The sequence below is a fragment of the Pinus tabuliformis genome, chromosome 1_1, assembly GCF_031772625.1.
Source record: "Pinus tabuliformis cultivar Carrire ecotype Pingquan chromosome 1_1, CPIR1, whole genome shotgun sequence".
NCBI lineage: Eukaryota > Viridiplantae > Streptophyta > Pinopsida > Pinales > Pinaceae > Pinus > Pinus tabuliformis.
The window spans coordinates 809,523,919-809,547,411 of NC_142297.1; the positions used below are offsets into that span (position 1 = coordinate 809,523,919).

General features: G+C 39.8%; 1 pseudogene; it reads left to right on the top strand.

Moving 5' to 3' along the window:
* The first annotated feature begins 20,374 nt into the window (after positions 1 to 20,374).
* On the top strand, positions 20,375 to 20,887 carry LOC149216495 (glutamine--fructose-6-phosphate aminotransferase [isomerizing] 1 pseudogene; annotated as a pseudogene).
* The last annotated feature ends 2,606 nt before the right edge of the window (positions 20,888 to 23,493 follow it).

Genomic DNA, 23,493 nt, shown 5'->3' on the forward strand with positions numbered 1-23,493 from the left:
AGACGGGCGAGGAACCAAAACGTTTGGAGGAGAGACTACCTGATGCACAGCTCTTTGCAGTACACATCGCAGACGGACACTTCGAAATATAATCCATTTTCTAACAATGGGAACTACGCCGAAGGAGTACTCAATCCAACAGAAGAAGGAATTGGTGGTGCACACAGTGGACTTTTCTGTCATCCCGGGGCACCTCTACAAGATGGGAAATGATGAGATATTGCGAAGATACGTTCCTAAATTTGAACAAGGTCAGATTCTTGCGGAAGCACATGGGGGTGCTGCAGGAGGACACTATGCAGGATGCGCAACCACACAAAAGATTCTTTGCGCAGGATTATGGTGGCCGACCCTACACCAGGATTCGAAAGCGCATTGTAAGGCCTACAATATATGTCAAAGGACAGGAAAACCATCACGAAGGGACAAGATGCCACTAAATCCCCAAATGACACTGCAGCCATTTGAGAAATGGGCAATTGACTTTGTGAGCGCAATCAAACCTCAAGGAAAGACGGGTGCGCGCTAAAACATCACCGCAATGGAGTACCTGACACGATGGGCGGAAGCACAATTGGTCAAGGACTGCACGGCTACTATGACTACAAAGTTTTTGTTCGAAAATGTGTTGACACGATTTGGCTGCCCGAAAATCTTAATGAGCGATCGCGGAACACATTTCTTGAATGAAACCATTAGCGCACTCACAGAAGAGTTCCAGGTTTATCACCAGAAAAGTACACCATACCATCCATAGGCTAATGGAACGGTAGAAGAATTCAATAAAATACTGGAAATTGCGTTGACCAAAATATGTAACGCGCAGCGAGACGACTGGGACCTGCGCGTACCTGCTGTGTTATGGGTGTACAGGACAACGTGCAAGAAATTGACAGGACTGACACCATTCTGATTGGTCTATGGTATGAAAGTAGTCATGCCAATGGAATACATCGTACCTAGTCTGCGAATAACAACGCTCACAGGCATGACGGACCGCGAAGCTCTGGAAGAAAGGCTCGTGCAACTAGAAGAACTCGAGGAAGAACAATTTCTGGCTGGATTTCACCAACAGGTACAAAAGCAGCGTGAGAAAGCCTGGCACGACTGCCATATCAAGTTGCGCACCTTCAAGGTAAACAATTTAGTGTTGCTGTATGACAGCAAGTTCGAAAAATTTCCCGGAAAATTCAGAATGCACTGGTTGGGACCATATGTGGTAAAAGAGGTCATAGACGGAGGCATGGTCCAGCTAGTCAAACTTAATGGAGAACCCTTCCCAGGAAAAGTATACGGTAGTCACCTGAAGCCCTACATGGATGGGTCGACTATCTGACTAATCGACCGAAGCACATTCTTCACGACCCGAGAAGATGGACAGGGGCATGGGACTATAAACACAAGCACTAGAATCCAGTACCAAAGAAGAAATTTGAGTCAGATGCAAATGATTCAGAAGCAGAAATGGACCAGATCCAGCAAACGGCAAAACAATGCACTGTGGACTTCGCGCAACATAGGCACAGTTGGAGGGGCTCCGTGCCAAGATCGTCGCACCAGTAGAGTGACTCGGGATGAGTCACGATGATTGTGTTAGGGGCCTGTTGGCCATGGGATCCGCAACATGTTTTGGGGCTCAAAGCCCAAGTTTTGGTCAAAGATAGTGTAGAACTCCGCAAAGTACGGGAGCAGAGCACGAATTGTATAATTGAGTCATAGGGTTGTCCGCTCTAAGAATTGTGATTTAATGTAAAGATGTGTTGGCCTACCCATGGTCCGCGAACCATGGGATTGTATAAATAGAGTGAGGCTCTAAGTGAAAAGATAGTTTTTGAGCATAATAGAAGAAATAGAATAGATAGAATAGCGAAGGCATGGTTAGAGCCTAGAGTGGAATCTGAAGTGTATTGGGTTGTAGTAGTAGGAAGAGGCTCTACAGCTGAGTGCGCAGAGGCCTAGTAGAGTCTGCAGCTGAGTGCGCAGAACCCTACAGCTGAGTGCGGAGGGCGGAGTCGGGTATGTACTTGGGATTGAAAGATAATAAAGAGAAGTTTATCCTATGCATCTATTTTGGGATCTTTATGTTGATGTTATTCATTGATTTTACTCTATTTTTTACTGCATGCACTTGATGAATACTCGTATGAATTCTTATATGTGAATTTAATCTAAGTAATCAGCTAACAGACACTAATTAAGGAAGACTTGGGTAGATAACACAGGTCGTGTTGCAGCTAGACCTTTGTGAAGACAGTATCACAGGGCGCAGGTTGCCCATAGGTGTGCGTAGCGCAGTAAGTGCGAAGGGTGGAACGCATACCAATCACCTCATATCAGACATCCCCAGGGTGTGAAAACCTAGTTCTAGCACCCTCCCATACTACTTCGGGTGAGACCTCAGTCCACGCTCCACGGACTATTGCCGAAAGGGCTAATAGCACCGGGATTTGCTTGGCTAAATCACTTCCGAACCTCGGTCAGGCCCCACTAAGCCAACACCCTCCAATGAGAAAAGGGTGTCCTCATCCTCAAAGCACGGGAAAATGAGAAGTACACACAACATCATTAATATGGCATGAAGTAGTCAGAGGAGTCTGATAGGTGAAGTGAAGTGAAATAATTATCAGTCGTACGAGTGGTTAGAAATGATCGTAAAAAGAATAAAGCATGTAAATAGTCATTATGAGAAATGATTTACCTTTTGAGATTAATAAAGAAAAATCTGACAAGGCATGATTAAGAATAATGATTGTTGGCATCAACTGATTGGATAATGCTGAAGTGATTCATTCAATGGATTTTCAACAGTCATACCAGTTTTTAGAAGTATAAACACTACTCAACGATGGTTTCTCCCTTTGGATTAATTGAATAGGAAGTATTAGCATACTGAATAGTTGGCAATTTAAAGTAATACTCCAATACCACATGCAGAGCCACTACTACCAGCAAGCATCTATAGCCTCGACAGGGTTGCCTCTTAAACCCGAAAATGAGCCAATATCATCAACTTATGACTTTTTATTATTTACACATTCCTGCAAAGAGGCCACTATGCTGGCATGGTAACCAAATAATCACAATGCCGTTCACCAGGGAATAACAAAGTGAACAGGTCGGCTCGTGATGAGACCTCCTTTCCTTTGACATTTATAATGTCTGAAAGACCATTACCGTGGTGTGATAGCCATAACGGGAATGTCACTTGTGTTAATTCCTTATAATCATGGTAGGCTAGCTTGTGATGAGACCCCTTATCTTCTTTAAGAAAAAATTATCATATCTCAAAATTTACATTGTAAGTTGAGGGAGGCTCACGAACTCATTAAGAGTCAGGGATGGTGTAAGAAGTAAAAAGAATGCCACAAAAGATATGTCTTAGTTCAAGAGGGGAGATGTCGATTACTGTAGGTTTCCCTAAGGGTTTAGGTTAAAACCCTAGGTTTTTACTGCAGCCTTTTACATTTACTGGAGCAGCGTACCTGTCGCCGACAGTATTGTCTGTCGTTCCCGTTGCTGGCTCGTCTGTCGCTTTCTGAATGTCGGTTTCAGCTTTTATTATGGGGGAATCGATGGATATTGAGGAGGTTAATTATACCAAGGATCCACACCCGGATCGTGTCATTTTTGGGCACCCTAGTTTCTCTTCGTCGGAAACTGGCCCTAGTCTTCCATCTGACCCTTTTCTGCCGAACTCATCACCAGTGGTTACCTTGCTGGAGCACTGTTCTACACCTCCTTTCATCAGGTCTCTCTCTATTGAATCCCCTGCTCTGGATTTACCTCCTTTATCCCCTGGAACTTTACAAATTCTGGTCGCGAATTCGCCTTCATTCGACCCACATTCGCCCTTTTCAACTTTCTTCGTTGTGACATCTGCAGATATCCATACCTCGGTGGCCCCAAACCATTCTTTACCCATCCTCTTGTCGTCAGGTTGTTTCGATACACCGGTTGTCAAAGTTAAGTCTGTAAATCCATCCCTCTAGAAGGTTCCCCCGACCCTTTGGCGGAACACCCATCTGTACCTCGCTCGGGGAAGAGAAAATCAAAGTGCGTGAAGACGACCTCCAAGGATATTACGATTCGGTTCAGTGAGACCTCTACAATTGGGGAAGCGGCATTTATGGCTAGCACAATACTTGTCGAACATGTTTGTGGAAGGGCTTATTCGGCCACAAGGCTCACTTTATGGGTCAAGGAAATCTGGGGCAGATTACTCAAAGAACTGCCTGAGGTGCAGGTTCTACCTAGGGGTTGGTTTGCCCTTCACTTTACGAAGGAGAATTATACAGATTTGGTTCTTGCTAGATACTGGCACATTGAGATGGCTCCATTCCTCCTTAAGAGATGGAGCCCTCTTTTTGATCCTGAGCGAGAACAAATTGGGGCCGGACCCCTATGGGTGTGCTTACCAAGGCTCCCTCTACAGTATTGGTGCGAGGAGGTCTTCATCAGAATCGAGAATGCCCTTGGTACATATCTAGACCATGACCACACCTTTTTGGAATCAAGAAATAGAACTCTTGCCCGCATCCTGGTCCATTTAGACACTCGCGAGGGTTTGGAGGAGAAGATTACGCTTCAATGGGGGAAATATACCAAGATCCAAATACTGGACTATGAAGGGGTTCCATTCCCTTGTCGATGGTGTCACAAGGTGGACCATATTTTTAAAGATTGCCCCCTTAATAAGAAACCAGAGGATACCCCTAAAGCATCTTCTACACCATCCAGGATCGATTCGTCGGCCATCCAGTGCTCACCTGCTCCGGGCCCCATTCCTTCGGCCAACAATCCTCCTCCTAAGTCAATGGATGAGGAACTCAGACTGGTCTCGCCGCCTTTCACCAGGTCTCGGGTAGCTACTGAAGCCGAAAAAGCTTCGGATACTCCTCTCACCCCTCTTATCTCTTCTATTACTCATTGCTCCTCTTTTGTTGCACCTTCCATCACTGTGGCACATTGCACTCTGTCATCCTCCCCTGTTATTGCACCTACTGCTCCCTCACTGCATTCATTATCCACATCCTCCTCTTCACCATCTTCGTCATGGGTTTCAAAATCCCATCATTACAATCTCCGACCCCGTTCACTATCTAGTGGCACTCCGGTACATCTTGCCGGATTGGGTCTCTCTATTCCTGGCTCGGCCTCTCTGTCATCTCGGGGGAGAAAATCTGATCTGTCCAAAGCTATCAGACATGCTGGAGCTAAAGTCGCCTCTGGCCGTCAATCTACTCTTGATGGGGTTCTTAGAGCATTGAATACCCCTAGTAGTGTTCCCCCATGAAATGTATTTCTTTTAATTGTAGAGGCATGGCTAGTGCCTCCAAGAAACTAGCCCTGCGCAGACTTTTTGAGATTGAACCTGTTGACATTATCATGCTGCTATAAACGATAGGTTCGACTGAACACATCATCAGATCCCTGAACTTTATTTCCTCGGGATGGAACTATATGGAAATGGACGCTGTGTGGAGATCCAGTGGTCTTACCATTGGATATAATCCCAAGACCATCAGAGTCACTGCATCTTGGGGAGGCCAGGGTTTCCTGGGATTAGATCTCTTTTCAGCAAAGCTTGGCACCAACCTTCGGATTGTCAACATTTATGGTCCTTGTCAACAAAGGGAGCATTTCTGGTAGCACCAGCTTGACCTCTCCATTTTCTCATCCGATCACATCATTATTGGAGGCAATCTCAACTTCTCCCTAGGTTATGGTGAATCCTGGGGGTCTATGGCACAAGTGGACTCAATCTCGGGGTTTATGACTAATCTCTTGGAGCGGTTTAACTTGATGGATGTCCCTATGAACAAGCCTCTTCCCACATGGAGGAACAGAAGGGTGGGTGAGGCTGCCCTCGCTCGAAGATTAGACAGATTCATTATGAAGGGGCCCCTATTACAACAACTGCATCACTATAAACAATGGGTAGGCACAGGGGGTATCTTGGATCACTCCCCCATTTATCTAGAGATATTGGGGCCACACCATAAGCCAAAAGCCCCTTTAAAGTTTAACCATGTCTGGCTTCAAGACCCTACTTATGTTCGTATGGTTTCAGACTTCTGGGCTGCACCCCCGATCAATAGATCTAACTCCATGGCAAAAGTTTTTTGTTTAAACTTATCCAAGCTCAAGCATCCTTCTATTAACTAGGCTAGAGAAAAACACCAGAGGGAGAATTCGTCTCTATTACACATAGAATCGGAGCTCGGCTCTCTGCTCGATGAGCGAAGTCTGGGGTTTATCACTGCTGCAAACAAATCTCATTTGGTTGAACTTGAGAATCATAAGGCTCAGATCCTGAAGGAAAGAGAGGAATCCATCCGTCTTCGGAGTAGAACCATATGGCTGAAAGGAGGGGATGACAATACAAGGTTTTTTCAGAACTATGCAAAAGGTAGAAAGGTTACAAACACCATTTGGAATCTACCTCTTCTTGAAGGAGGTGTGGCTGATTCTTTCAATAAACTCTCCCATCTTGGCTCTACTCATTTCAAGAACCTATACAAAAGCCCTCCTGGTTCGAATCTTGTTGATATCATTAATGTGGTTGGTCACTTCCCCAGATTTGTTAATGAGGATGAGGCAGAGGCACTTTTCGCTCCCATGACATCTGGTGAGCTTGAAGGCATGCTAAAATGGTTCAAAAATTACAAGAGCCCGAGACTTGATGGCTGGACCATTGACCGGATGGCTGGACCATTGAATTCTACCTTGCTTTCTATGATCTCCTCGGACAAGATCTGCTGAAGGTCATGGAAGAGTGCAGATTGTCTGGTTCTCTGTACAATGCCAACAACTCGACTTTCATTGCCCTCATTCCAAAGTTCGACACCCCATCCTCCTTTAATGACTACAGGCCCATCTCTTTGTGCAATTTTCTATACAAAATCATCTCCAAGATCATTGCTAATCTCCTCTGTCCTATTCTCTCTCGACATATTACTCCCCAACAAATTTCTTTTCTTGAACATCAATAGATTCATAAAGCTATTGGCTCGGCCCAAGAAGCCATTCATACAATCTGGACCAGACACCAAAAAGCCATTATTCTTAAGATAGATCTGGCAAAATATTTTGACCATGTCAGTTGGCTTTATATTAAGATGCTCCTTATCCATTTGGGCTTCCCCCACAATTTCATCACCTAGATCATGGCTTGCATAACCTCTCCCACCTTCAGTGTTCTCATCAGTGGGTTTGCATATCATTTTTTTCACTCTGAGAGGGGGCTTAGACAAGGATTCCCCCTCTCACCTCTCCTTTTTTTGATTGTCATGTATGGTCTTAGTCGAATGATTGCATCGGCTAAAAGAGATGGTGATCTTTGTGGACTCAAGATATCTGATGACTGCTTTCTCACCCATGTACTTTTTGTGGATGATGTTCTTATTTTTCTTGATGGAATTATTTAGGATTCCTGCTCCTTTTCCACGATTCTCTCTCTTTTCTCATCAGCTACTGGGATTTTAGCTAATCACTCAAAATCCACCATTACTTTTGCTCAAACCTCCATCCAAGAGACACATCTTTCTCATCAATTGTTCCCTTATTGCATCAATCCACTAGACCGAGGTCTCAAATACCTGGGGTTCTGGATAAAGCCTATCAGCCAAAAAATTTCTGATTGGGTTTGGCTCGTCACAAAACTGGAGAAAAGGCTTACCATATGGAGCCACAGATATTTGTCCAGAGCTGGTAGACTTATTCTTATTAAATCTGTTCTTGAAACCACTCCTGTATTCTGGATGGCACTCACTTGGATTCCTAGGAGCATCTTGGCTCGTTTGCAACAAATCTGCAACAGATATCTTTGGAATGGGAACCAGGACAAACAGATTTTTGCATGGGTTGGCTGGAGCAAGATAGTGCTGCCCAAAAAATGGGGAGGCTGGGGCCTAAAAGATCTTCCTTTTTTCACGCAAGCACTTGCTGCAAAAATGGGATGGACTTTGTTGACCGAACAAAATCTCTGGACTAGCATCACATACCACAAGTATATTTGGCCTCAGCAAATTATGGATTGGATTCGTTTGCCCAGTTGGCCTAAATATGGCATCTCATCTATCTGGAAGGCACTCCTTCACTCTCTGTCGCTCATCAGGGATAATCTGGCCTGGAGAATCAATGATGGATCTATGGCTTGCATTGGTTTAGATCCATGGATTGGAGGTGGAGGAAGATATCAGCTGTCTAGAGAACTCATACAACATCTCCATTCACACGAGCTCAAGGTACTTGCAAACATTGCGGATCCTCATAATTCCACCATTTTTGCTCAAAGATGGAAATCCGCCTTACAACTCGATTTACCACAATGTTGGCACCAAGAATGGCATGATTATATTTCTGCTCTATCTGAATCTCATATCAGGATAAAAGAGGGCCCGGATGAACTCATTTGGTGTCATGCGGACAATGGTATATACTCACCTAAGTCTGGTTATTTAGCCCTGATCTCCCACAAGATACCGGATTTGATTACCTTCTGGTGGAAGCCTATTTGGAAACTTACTGCGCCTCCTCGGACCAGACTATTTTTCTGGTGTATTCTAAAAGACAAAGTTCCCACAGGCGAAAATCTTATGCATCGATCCTTCCATGGGCCAAATTGGTGTACATTATGCAAAAGCTCATCGGAATCAACTTTACATCTGTTTCTGAAATGCTCAGCCTTGATTGATCTTTGGCAAAATATATCCTCTACAATACACTACACAGGGTTCTGGGAAGGTGATGACATAAACAAAGCATGGGAAGGTTGGTACAATCGGCATAAAGGGTCAAAACTTCAAAGTCTCCCTTTGATTATCAGCTGGCATCTCTGGCTGGCTCGGAATCGTTCTATTTTTGACAACAAACCTGTGTGTTGGCCTCACACTGCGGCATGTATAGTATCGGCATTTAATGAGATGCCTGAGCCTCCACAACCCCGAGCCCGTAGGACACATACTTCCCCCACACATTGATAAAAATACCCCTTGGGCATATTTTGATGGTGCGGCACAGCAGCAGGGATGTGGTGGTGGATTCATATTATACATTAGTGAACATCATTACTTCAAAGTTAAGATGGGACTAAGGGCTGGAACAAACAATTTCGCAAAACTCATCACCCTTCGTCATCTCTTGTATTTCTCTTTAGGGCATAACTGCATGAGCATAAATATTTTTTGAGACTCGAAGATCATTATTAATTGGTTCAATAATATTACTCCTTGTCACATACACACACTTAGTAATATTTTGGATGAAATAAACATTTTCAAGGCTCAATTTAATAATATCACTTGCAATCATATTTACAGGGAACATAACAGCGGTGCTGACGAGTTATCCAAGGAGGCCATGGTACTCCCCGGAGGAGAGTGGATGATCCTGGAACAGCGAGGGACAAATGAATACCACTACTATCACCGCCCATACATAGATCTACATTATCACAGGGCAGAGAGCCCATGATCTGGTTTTCTTTTGGAAATTTTTGAACAAATGTTTATCTTTGGAAATTATGTATATATTATATAGGATATTTATGTATGGCCCTGCGTGGCACATGTACAGACTTAATACAAGGCTCCTATTTATGAACATCCTGCGTGGTGTTCTGGATAGTATACAGTTATTTTTGCAGAACCTTCAAAAAAATTTACTGAGCCCTCTGGGGCTAGACGGATACATCATATGCATATCGCATTTACAATATGTAATTTTTCAAAGTTAATGAAATATTACGATTTTTCCAGTGGGAAAATGTCTTAGTTCATTTCATTGTGCCGAAGGGAACCGCTAATTGAAAGTGTAAAAGAGAAAATCAACATGATGTTGAGATAGGTGGTGAATCAAGTGATAGTATATCCAAAAAAAAGTCATACAACAAGTCATTTAACAGATGAACCATGTCATATTTAAAATAAATATAATCAGAAAAAAGTTAAAGAAAATCACAATGTAATTAATATGAATGATTTTTTAAAATTTCGATGCAAATTTCTAGCCAAAATCATGACTGCATAGACAGAACGACAAGCGGTTTATCGAAAAGACAACGGCTTTTGAAAATAAAAACAACAACTGAAATAAATGATCATGTTGTTATATCGCACAAGGAAAAGTGGTTGTTATGTCGGAAACGAAACAACGACTGTGAATTTAAAAAAAATAGAACAGTAATTGCGCAATTGAGAATAGAACAGCAACCGATTTTTGAACAGAATAGTAGTTGTTCATTTAATGGAACAACAAATGTGCATTTAACAGAACAGCAATCGTTCTTTGAACGAAACAACAACTATTCGTTTAACGGAACATCAACCGTTCGTTTAATAGAACAACAATCGTTCTTTGAATGGAACAACAACTGTTCATTTAACAGAACAGCAACCGTTCTTTGAACGGAACAACAATTGTTCATTTTATAGAATAACAATTGCTCATTAGACGGAACAAGAACTTCTCATTTGACAGGACAGCAACTGCGCATTCCCCAACAGAACAACAACTACAACTTTGAAGGAAGCAACACCTGAAGAAGAAAAAAAAAAACCTTTATTTAAAAAACAGTAAATATATAAATAAATTAAGTTACAACAACTATGATGTTGTTTCCTAAGGGAAATCAGTTTTCAGGAACAACAATTTTTCAATGGAAAAAAAATGATCTCTTGGAAAAATGCTTTGGCAACGGTGACATGATTCTTCAAATGGAAATTAATTCTCCATTTCTTCTGTTATGAATCTGTTAGGTAATTAATTGGATGAAATGTGCTTTGGCAATGGTGACCTGATTCTTCAAATGGAAATCAATTCTCCATTTCTTCTGTTATGAATCCGTTATGTAATTATTTGGATGAAATGCCCTTGTTTCATTAACATTTCTTTCAAGAATCGCTCATTCATAAATTGACCTCTTTCATTTTACTAGAACCTGCGAAAAAAATAACGAGTGTCTACCTGCAATAAAACATGAAATCATGGAAGAAGAGAGGTGATCGGTCTCTCATAATCCAAGACATATGCAAAAAATAAGTAGTTGCTCTGCAAAACAGATCCTCAGAAAGATAAACAAAGAAAAATTTATTTGTCACTTGCGAGAGAGCAGTAGTCGACCATACTAACCAGTGGTATTTTAATCATAACTCATTTGTTTTTCGTCCGATTTAAGTGATTCCAAAGAAAACTGAGAGCTACTCAAATGAATATCACCAATAGAAACACGTTTTAAAAATTCCATGCTATGATATGTCAATTTTACTTAGAGCGACCTGCATAACAGATTAATTTTCGATTTCTCAACTTCGACCAATAGTTGATATTTTAAGAATAATTTTTTCATTTGATGACAGGTTCAAATGATTCAAATTAGAGATTAAATCAGATTTATTTATTTATCTCCAATAGAAATAGGTTTTGAAGACAATAATAATTGATTGGTCAAATACGCAAGTGAACAGTTGGAAAAACAGAGTTTTAAAAGTGCAAATTTACAATAGACGATCAATATTTTGGTCATAACTTTCTCATACGGTATCAAAATTGAGTGATTCAAATTTTATTATAAACTAGATTCATAAGGGAATATACCATAGAAAATTAATTTTAAAATATAGTCATTTAGGCCTCCAAAAACTTATTGTCCCAACTATTTTCTTGAGTTGCCTACTCAACACCTTGTCAATGTTTTGGTTATAAATTTTTCATTTCAAATCCAAATGGAGTGATTCAAATTGGATTGGAAAGTATACATAAAGGGATACTTAGGATATACACATGTTTTAAAAATATTCCCTTTTGGTCCCTTGAAACATGACTGTCTCAACTGTGTTTTTAGAACTTTCATCAAACCCGCAAGCCAAAAAATATGATATTCAAACAATTTTTCCAAATTGGTGATAAAAATGAATATGAGTGTTTGTAGAACTATTATTTTCAATATAATAAATCTACATACATAAATAAATTAAAACATTTATCACCGATGTTGATTTCCACAGCGCGTTGCAACAAAGACAACTATTTTTACATTATTATTTTTAAATGTATTTATTTATGTCCTTATTTATTTTATTTTCTACACTAACCTACTCTTCTTTGAAAAATGAATATGTTTACATATAAAATTATTTCCAGTGGATCCATTTTCGAAATAAGGCCTTAAGTATGTACATACCTGAATTTGAAAAATGCATGTTAATAAATAATGGTGTATGAAAAGCCAACTTCCCGTGAAAAGATGGTGTCAAAAATTATTGAAGTATGGAGTGATGCTGCAAACAAATGATGGAGTGAAACCAATCTTCAATATATCCTTTACTTTCTTGAATTCCCATAGCCGTCACATGAAGTTCTTGAGTTTTTAAAACGACTTGTTGATGTAGACTGTAAGAAACCTCATTTTCTTCCATAGCTTCTACAATTTTTGAATTTGAAACATTCCCAATCTCAATATAAGTTTTCTGCAATGGTGCATGTGAGAGAGAATGGGTGGGAATGGTAGGTAAATTTCTTATTTCAACACTATAAGCATGTTGTACTGGTTTATTATGGTGAGGGTGTAGAATTAGTCAAGCAAGAAATTGTGTAGGGCATCAAGCATTTTGATGATGTAGTTGATTAGGTTGTGTGGATTGTTTTGATAGACAAGAAAGATGTTGTTGAAAAGCTGGAAAAGAATATGGATGATGTTTTTGTGCTACAAGATGTGGGAGAGTATCCATGTAATCATAAGATGAACCATGCCAAACTTGTAGACAAGATTGGTGGGGGTTATATTGAGATTGACATGGCTTCCCTAACACAGGAGTATTCCATAATGGATTATGCAAGTAAGAAAATGGAGAGGAAGTGTTTTGAACCATACATGTAGGCCACGATTTCCATGGTTGTGAAATTGTAGCAGTTTCTCCATCTATTTAATATGATGCTTCCATCCTAGATAAGAAAGAACAAATATCTATGGGATGATCCTTTTTGTAATGAGGGAAAAACACTTCGTTAATATCCAACTCTCACGAAGTCAAGTATGCATCTACAACCAGATATTAGCGTGGTAGTGAAATTTGACTATCTCCTTGGCAACGACGCCAAAATGTTGGGGAAAATTAATGCTTAATAAAAACAACCAATCACTTGAACATTAATTATCAACTCGAGGAGCAAATTTTATTTCAAGGCAATCGACAAAATATATGCATAACAAACAACAACAACTAATATTGGTTATATATGATTGTGTTCTATACTATCAAGCTCATTCAACAAGAAATAAAATGTAAGACTTGAATAATAAAACTAAAATTAAAAATAAGAAAGTAAATGACAGGAAAAACAATTATGCTAATCACACAAATTGAATCATTGCTAAATTAAACCACACATTGTTGAATTGGAAATTTAATCTATTGCACCCAACATAATTCAAATGCTAATCTAGAGCAGTAAATTAAATGAAATCTAGAAATTAGATGAAATAACAAATCTGGAAAATGCAGCAAACAACAAATTAGTTAAAAGAAAGGAAATATACTTTAAGGAATGACAATTGAAATTCAAATAAACAAACACATAACTACACTAATTTACATGTTCAAGGCAGCACCTCGTCCAAGGTAGTGGGCCTAACTGCCCAAGACTCAGTTATGCCCTGAGAAATAATTTAGATCAAATTACAAGTAATAGATGTAAAACTCAATGGATAGCTTCCTTCATTAAAATATACGAGAGAAACAATTACAACATAATTATGCTCTTAGCTTTGCCTCAAATTCAACAATTATTCATCTCCCATCTCTCATCTCTTTAATCTTCTCCTTCTGTCTTCAATATTTAGCTCTCCGAAGTCAGGTATGCATCTACAACCAAATATTAGTGTGGCAGTGAAATTTGACTATCTCCCTGGCAACGATGCCAAAATGTTGGGGAAAATTAATTGCTTAATAAAAGCAACTAATCACTTGAACATAATTTATCAACCCGATGAGCAAATTTTTATTTCAAGGCAATCGGAAAAATATATGCATAAAAAAATACCAACATCTTACATTGGTTCTATATGATTGTGTTCTATACTATCAAGCTCATTCAACAAGAAATAAAATGTAAGACTTGAATAATAAAACTAAATTTAAAAAGAAGAAAGTAAATGACAGGAAAAACAATTATGCTAATCACACAAGTTGAAACATTTCTAAATTAAACCACATTGTTGAATTGGAAATTTAATCTATTGCACCCAACATAATTCAAATGCTAATATAGAGCAGTAAATTAAATGAAATCTAGAAATTGGATGAAATAACAAATATGGAAAATGCCGCAAACAAAAAATTAGTTAAAAGAAAGGAAATCTACTTTAAAGAATGACAATTGAAATTCAAATAAGAAAACACATAACTACACTAATTTACATGTTCAAGGCAGAACCTCGTCCAAGGTAGTGGGCCCAACTGCCCAAGACAAAGTTCTGTCTTGAGAAATAATTCAGATCAGATTACAAGTAATAGATGTAGAACTCATTAGATGATGCAGGGAAATCCCTGCAATACCCAGAATCACACTTTGACTAATGCATATAAAATACATCTCAGCAAAAACTACAAATCCTAGCAATTTCACAAACATTTTTACACACCAACAGTGAGATTCCCCTTAAACCAATGGCGCCCTCCATGAGACCGACTCATCAAACTGAGGTTCTGACATTCATTCGAATCGAGCTTTCGATTCAATCCTTTTATTCAAGCTTCGATGCATACACAGGTTTCACAAATTGATATTAATTGAAGAGGATTTCAAAACCTCTGTTCCAAATCGAATTGCCCCTTCCAAGCCATAATTATACCACAATCAGAAATGGTTTCGCTCCATTAAGAAATTGCCGCACTTATAGTTTTGACACCTCTGATCCAATACACCTTTTGAAACTGCGCCTTTTCTTTTGCTCTGTGTTTGAACGATCTAACACCGCTCAATTTAAATCTCGTGGATGTGATACCGGATAGCATCTGGATGCTTCAGCTCAATGGGTGCACGAAACCAGTTTCACTGGTGTCACAATCAGTACCGACGCAACAGACGCAGTTTCTAGAAGTTCTCTCACTGCAAGTGATCGAACGAATATCCGAAATGCTAAAGGGAACCTTCTCACTACCTTCTCCATCATTCGTCTTTTGTTCCGATAGCCTGTCAAAGACGAACTTTTCCAACTTTGGAATAACTTCTGTGTCAGTATCTGAATCAAACTTAAAACCATGTCGGAGTAGAGTCTCCTTCAGAACCATGTAATTGGTAATGATACCATTGTGAACAACCAAAAACTCATTTTCTTTTCCAAAAGACTGTGGGTGTCCGTTTCTAGGAGAATTATTTTCATTGGTTGTGGTACAAGCTATAATGCTGCCTTGGCAACTAGATCGATTGTTGAGGATCTTTCTGGTGTCCCCGTGACAATGGAGCTTGCAAGCGATTTACTAGATAGACAAGGACCAATTTATTGAGAAGATACCACAGTATTTGTCAACCAGTCAGGAGAAACAGCAGATACTCTGCTGGCATTAGAATATGCTTTGAGAAAAGGAGCATTGTGTGTTGGAATTACAAATACTGTGGGTAGTGCCATAGCAAGGAAAACACACTGCGGTGTTCATATCAATGCTGGGTGTGAGATTGGTGTTGCTAGTACTAAGGCTTACACAAGTCAGATAGCAGTAATTGCTATGTTGGCCCTGGCTGTTGGAGAGGATTCAGTTTCGAGTCAATCACGTAGAGAGGCAACATTAGATGGACTTTTTGACTTGCCAAACAAAGTCAGAGAGATATTGAAGCTGGATGGTGAAATGAAGGAGCTTGCGATGCTATTGATGGGTGAGCAGTCACTGCTAATGTTTGGCCATGGATATAATTATGCCACAGCATTGGAGGGTGCCTTGAAAGTCAAAGAAGTGGCGCTTATGCACAGTGAAGGAATTCTCGCTGGTGAAATGAAGCATGGCCCTCTAGCACTTGTCGATGAGACACTTCCGATAATTGTGATCGCGACACATGATAATTGTTTCAGCAAGCAGCAATCGGTAATTCAACACACTTCAAGCGATTTTACACACGGAAAAGCAAATACATCCATTCTCACGAATTCATCATATATACAAACACTAATCTTATTCATATCAGAGTAACAAACAGAGTTTCGCCTTTGCTTCTATTAAATAGAAATAAACTCTGTATCTAATTTAACTTACACAGTCTCCTCTAAAATATGAGCTTTTCGCTCCACACTCAAAACTATACACGCACCAGTATCGCTCTTCTCCTCCTAGCGACACACAAACTCTAATCAATCTAAAAAGAAATCCCCTGAGTTCATTACAATTTTCCTCTATTTATTCTCCTAAATTATCTAACAGAGTTTCCTATTTTTCCAAGAAAGAACAAAATTCTTCTATTCCGTTGTTTTCCAAGCACACCTAGACTAACAGCTCTATCTCAAAATCCAAAATAAGCTAATCTCCTATTTATTACAATAACAAATTATTTGAGGAATCCAACCTCCTCAGTAAATTTTTTTTGACCAACAGTAAATAAATTTCACTGGATTTAACCACAACATGTGGACAAATCTCCACATTGCTGGCTGGGTCTAGATGCTCCTGCATCAGACTCCCAAAGTTTAAATTAACCATGATCTCCTGATCATGCGTTTCTGGTTTGCGTCCTCCTGGATCCCATACTTGATTTGATAGTCTGTTCTTGATTACTGCTGTTGTTGTTTGTTCCTCAAGTCTTTCGCTTTTGTGTTGCAATGCCTCACTATCTGTTGTTGTCCTTTTCACATACCTTGCTGCTGTTTTACTTACTTTAATTTGCAATTCTTCATTCCTTGCTGGCTTCCTCATCAAAAGATTCGACTTATACAAATCTGCTATCTTATCTGGAAGTTCTCTCAAAAGTTCTGTATCATCTTTACTAACTGCGTTGTTCGCAATATTTGTCTTTAATCTTCCTGCACTCTGGCTTTCTTCAATATCAATGATCTTCAATGACTCAGTGTATCCCTTGAATTCAAAAATTCTTTTGCCATCCTCCTTAATCTGCATATGACTATGAGTAGTCATTTCTTCAACAGTCTTCAATAACTGTTTGTCTTTCTTCAAGTTAATGTGACCTGCAAACACACAACAACCTTTAGTTTTCAAAATACAATACCTTCCATTTTCTTTTGATGCTTCAAGCACCATTCCTCCATCATAGATCTTTCGGATTTCAGCTGATCCTTCTTGCGGTGACTTCAAATCAATATGAATCTGTTCTAGTTTCCTTAACTCATTCATCAGCTTGCTATTCCACCTCTGTTGCAATAGCTTCCACTTCACCCTTTTCTTTAGTCTCCATCTGTATCTTCGATCTTCATTTATCTTTCTTTGTACTACCAGACCAATTTCTAGTTCTTCATTCTGCTGCCAGCTTCTATACTTCTTCAATTTGATACCTTCCTCAAATTCACTCTCATGTAACTGATCATTCCTTCCAAATTTCTGATTACTTCCATCTTGCTGAGTTAATATTTCTGTCTCCTTCATGCCTTTGAGGACATAACTCCCTTCTTGCTCATGATCTTTCATCTCACCTTCAAATAATCGCTGCTCAATTTCTCTAATTTCAGCATCATATTTAGTAATGTTGTCTTCCGCACCTTTTCCTCCATCAGGTTCTGTAAGCTTTGTTTCTCCTTTGGGTTCCTCGAGTAATCTTTCCAAGAATTCTATCTCCTTGTGAAATCTCTCTAGTAGATCATCACAATTTTCCTTCTCAGCTTCATTTTTTTCTTGGCAATCCTCCTGAGTTGACCTATTTTCTACATCATCATATTGCAAGCATCTTTCATTAATTCCATTAAACAAATTCATCGGTTTACCTTTTTGTAGTCCCACCATGGAATTGTCTTTAGACTGCTGATCTATATCAACCTCATCTGACTGTTTCATACCAAACAGGATTTCATCTATGAACTCCTTCTGTTGCAAATGATCAACGCCTTCTTCTTCTAAAAAGGATTCTTCATCATACTTTACCTCAAGAGTTTCATTTCTGGTTGTGACAATTTCATCAGGCTGTCCATCATCCTCTGCATATCCTGCAAACATACACAAACTATAAGCATCAAAATCACAAGGCTTCATTGCCTCATCTGCTTCCTTTGTCAACATATCTTCGAATTGTTCTGAATTCTGCCAGTAGTCCATGAGATCTTCAGCTGACCTCTCATTATCCTCTTCTCCCAACATTTCACCTTGTTCTGGTCTGCAAATGGAAACTTCCAATTCTACCTCTGCTTCTCTGAGTTTCTCTGATTCCTCTTGAGCACTCAATATCTGCTCAATCTTTTTCAATTCTTCTACTATCTCTGACTTCACTTGCTGATTTCTCCTTTCTCGTAGCCTTGGCCACTTTACTCTTTTCCTCATGGTCCAAACACTTTTCTGCAGCATCTTCATCAATATTCCAATCTGGAAATCTATCTCAGCTTTCTCTCGGTCAAAGTATTCTTGACTCATCCTCATGCCATTTGCTTTGGCATCTTCCCTTCTGCTGTGGCTTCCTTGTGAACTTCTGCTATGACTATCTGTAGTCATTTTCTGCTCCTCTCTTTCCATGAGCTCCTCGCACCTCTGCAACAAGCCTCTGCAACAGTAAGTCCTCCTTACTGCAATCTTACCTCACTAAGCTCTCCTCACTCAGTCTTTTGGCAAGCACGATCCACTATCTGGAATCTTCTCCTGAGCAACACCTTTTCCCTCTCTAGGCTTCTGCAATCTCTCACCCTCTCTTCCGAAGACACTTCAATTATCCTCTCTGTCCAATCTCTGGTTGGAATCTTCAGGTTCACTGCCACTTCTGCTTTTAAGAACACATCTAGTTCTTCTCTCTCGGCTTTTCTTGATTTATATTGCTGCAGTCTTCACTCTTTCTGACGCTGTCACCTCTGCTTTGAATGGATTTCCTCACAGCTGCAATCTCGTACTAAACTTCATTCAGAAAAACAAACTTATTCAATTTCAACAGAGCCAAGCTCTGATACCTGAAATTGACGCAGTCGGCCACTCCCAAGCTGCAACTACCAGGATCATTCCATCCTCCATGCATACAAACCTTGATGCATGGCTTGTAATCTCATGATTTAACAAAAACCTGAGCTTGGTATTAATACACTATGAAATTCACCCCTTTTTACATCTCGGTACGCCTTAAGAACTCTTAAAAGGAACAGGTCTATGCGCATATTGTATCTCTATATAGATTCACTTACCTCATAAGTTCTGCCTTTTTCATAGGCCGCCCTGGTCATAGCTTGTATGTATAGATGGCGCGGATAACCCATACACCGGCTTACACACATAAGTGTACAGCTATATGTATGTGTTGCACAGGCTTGCGCTGACTCTAGCTATGCACTGTGGTTTGAACCGATGCCATATATATATAACTCTGCAAATATATAATTCTGCCACCATGCGGTTTCCGCTCAATGCGCATTCATAAGTTTTACAATCGCCAACAGTGAGATTCCCCTTAAACCAATGGCTCCCTCCATGAGACCGACTCATCAAACTGAGGTTCTGACATTCATTCGAATCGAGCTTTCGATTCAATCCTTTTATTCAAGCTTCGATGCATACACAGGTTTCACAAATTGATATTAATTGAAGAGGATTTCAAAACCTCTGTTCCAAATCGATTTCCCCTTCCAAGCCATAATTATACCATAATCAGAAATGGTTTCGCTCCATTAAGAAATTGCTGCACTTATAGTTTTGACACCTCTGATCCAATACACCTTTTGAAACTGCGCCTTTTCTTTTGCTCTGCGTTTGAACAATCGAACACCGCTCAATTTAAATCCCGTGGATGTGATACCGGATAGCATCTGGATGCTTCAGCTCAATGGGTGCACTAAACCAGTTTCACTGGTGTCACAATCAGTACCGACGCAACAGACGCAGTTTCTAGAAGTTCTCTCACTGCAAGTGATCGAACGAATATCTGAAATGCTAAAGGGAACCTTCTCACTACCTTCTCCATCATTCGTCTTTTGTTCTGATAGCCTGTCAAAGACGAACTTTGCCAACTTTGGAATAACTTCTGTGTCAGTATCTGACTCAAACTTAAAACCATGTCGGAGTAGAGTCTCCTTCAGAACCATGTAATTGGTAATGATACCATTGTGAACAACCAAAAACTCATTTTCTTTTCCAGAAGACTGTGGGTGGCCGTTTCTAGGAGAATTATTTTCATTGGTTGTGGTACAAGCTATAATGCTGCCTTGGCAACTAGATCGATTGTTGAGGAGCTTTCTGGTGTCCCCGTGACAATGGAGCTTGCAAGCGATTTACTAGATAGACAAGGACCAATTTATAGAGAAGATACCGCAGTATTTGTCAGTCAGTCAGGAGAAACAACAGATACTCTGCTGGCATTAGAATATGCTTTGAGAAAAGGAGCATTGTGTGTTGGAATTACAAATACTGTGGGTAGTGCCATAGCAAGGAAAACACACTGCGGTGTTCATATCAATGTTGGGTGTGAGATTGGTGTTGCTAGTACTAAGGCTTACACAAGTCAGATAGCAGTAATTGCTATGTTGGCCCTGGCTGTTGGAGAGGATTCAATTTTGAGTCAATCACGTAGAGAGGCAATATTAGATGGACTTTTTGACTTGCCAAACAAAGTCAGAGAGGTATTGAAGCTGGATGGTGAAATGAAGGAGCTTGCGATGCTATTGATGGGTGAGCAGTCACTGCTAATGTTTGGCCGTGGATATAACTATGCCACAGCATTTGGAGGGTGCCTTGAAAGTCAAAGAAGTGGCGCTTATGCACAGTGAAGGAATTCTTGCTGGTGAAATGAAGCATGGCCCTCTAGCACTTGTCGATGAGACACTTCCGATAATTGTGATCGCGACACATGATAATTGTTTCAGCAAGCAGCAATCGGTAATTCAACACACTTCAAGCGATTTTTACACACGGAAAAGCAAATACATCCATTCTCACGAATTCATCATATATACAAACACTAATCTTATTCATATCAGAGTAACAAACAGAGTTTCGCCTTTGCTTCTATTACATAGAAATAAACTCTGTATCTAATTTAACTTACACAGTCTCCTCTAAAATCTGAGCTTTTCGCTCCACACTCAAAACTATACACACACCAGTATCGCTCTTCTCCTCCCAGCGACACACAAACTCTAATCAATCTAAAAAGAAATCCCCTGAGTTCATTACAATTTTCCTCTATTTATTCTCCTAAATTATCTAACAGAGTTTCCTATTTTTCCAAGAAAGAACAGAATTCTTCTATTCCGTTGTTTTCCAAGCACACCTAGACTAACAGCTCTATCTCAAAATCCAAAATAAGCTAATCTCCTATTTATTACAATAACAAATTATTTGAGGAATCCAACCTCCTCAGTAAATTGTTTTTGACCAACAGTAAATAAATTTCACTGGATTTAACCACAACATGTGGACAAATCTCCACATTGCTGGCTGGGTCTACATGCTCCTGCATCATTAGATAGCTTCCTTCATTAAAATATATGAGAGAAATAATTACAACATAATGAAGCTCTTAACTTTGCCTCAAATTCAACAATTGTTCATCTCCCGTCTCTCATCTCTTATCTCTTCTTCTACATCCTATCTAATAATTGTCCATCTCCTATCTCTTAATTATTCCCCCCTTCTTTGATCTTTGTTTTGATTTAAATACATATAAAGCAAAGGGAAGTTACAACAAAGTTGATTACAAAATGATTTCCATTACAATTTTAGATTGATTACATAATCTCAATAAACAAGATCATATCTGAAAGATCTTCCCATCATAATTTAGCATGAATAAGTCAAATGTGGTATTGCAATTGGAAGAATTTGGAAAACGTCCAGAATAGCAAATCTGAGAAAATAATCTTCGAAGAACCTTGTGTTTCTCTTAATACATATCGAATTTTGGAAAATTTCTCATTGGAAAACTAAATTGGTTCATTCTGCACAAAACAAGTGTCTCAGATTTTCAAGATTCGCCTTCATTTGTCCGTAAATTCCAACACAAAACTGTCACTTCTTATCCCAACGAATTTCTGAGTTGGAATATTTGATTATGAGCTGGAAATCAAATTTGCAATTTGGAAAAGATCTTGGAGGCTAAAATAGTGAGTGATAAAAATTCATTAATAAACCATCATTGGAAAAATAATGAATAATAATCTTCAATATACTAAAAATAAAGTAGAAAAAATAGTATTTATCTATAAGAGCATAAATAATTATAAAAATGAATTATATGATAAATTATGATAAATGACGTGATAACGAATGATTGAAAATGATGAAATAGACATTAAAAAGTGATAATAATAATAATGACAATTTAGTGGCCTAACACCCTCTCCATCACCTAACTTTGGCACTTCTCACGCTCCAACTTCATTCCCCTTCCCCCATCTCCCCGCCCCTTGAGGTTCTCCCACCCCTATGAATAAGCCCCTCATCCTCTCCTCCACGCCATCTCATCCGCTCTGGTCCCCTGGTTTTACTACCTTCGCCCTACTATTAGCCTGTTGTTCGCCCCTTCCCCTCCCATGGCTCCCAAGTAAAGTTCTAGTCCCGCTCCCAGTCAAGGGCACGATCGAGGTCAAGAGTCGTTGCGTTGGAACTCCTTAGGTTCTCCTCCCAGCACTCGTGCAAATTTCTCGGCAAGGCGCGCGACTCTCAATTACTTTGTAGTTGTGAACCCGAAACCCAAGGAATAATTACAAACTTAGAGGCCAGGAAAAAGCTCTACGAAGAGGAGTTTCCTCGGATGAAGTAGTTATTAACTTCGCCTGGATCCCAGACCCTACTCTCACCAGAGCAAGGGAAAATATCTATGCGTGCTTCATCGATATTTGGTGGCAAATGAAGACCATCCTTGGCCTAGCTATGCAGGAGCAGGCAGAGCTCTCTAAGGTGGTGGAGAACAAGATTGACAACCTCACAAAAAAATTTGTGGTTTATGTGCAGTCTGTCCATCACTGTCATTTTGTTATAAGAGACTCTCCTCACTACATAGTCTTAAAGAAAAGGGCTACTGCCAAGATGCATTCACCTGCAGAATGCTCCCCTAGTGTGAAGAAAAAAGCGGCGAGAGCCTCCTCCAGCTGATCATCTTCCATGGTGCCGCGAGAATGGAGCACCCAGGAGAAGCCGATCAGCTTGGATGATGACCCAAATGCACGCAGAAAGATCCTTTTTGTTACTTCTCCCTTTCAGGTTCGAGGTCGTGGCAAAGAGCGCAGTGGCAATTTCAGAGCAAGAAATAAATGCTCTGGGTATAGACAGTTTCGGTTCATCTCGGATTTTTGGTCTCTTTTTGGAGTCAACATCAATTTTGGTCTATGTTTGTCTACCTAGTTCTGACCATTGTAATTTTCATTGCATACAG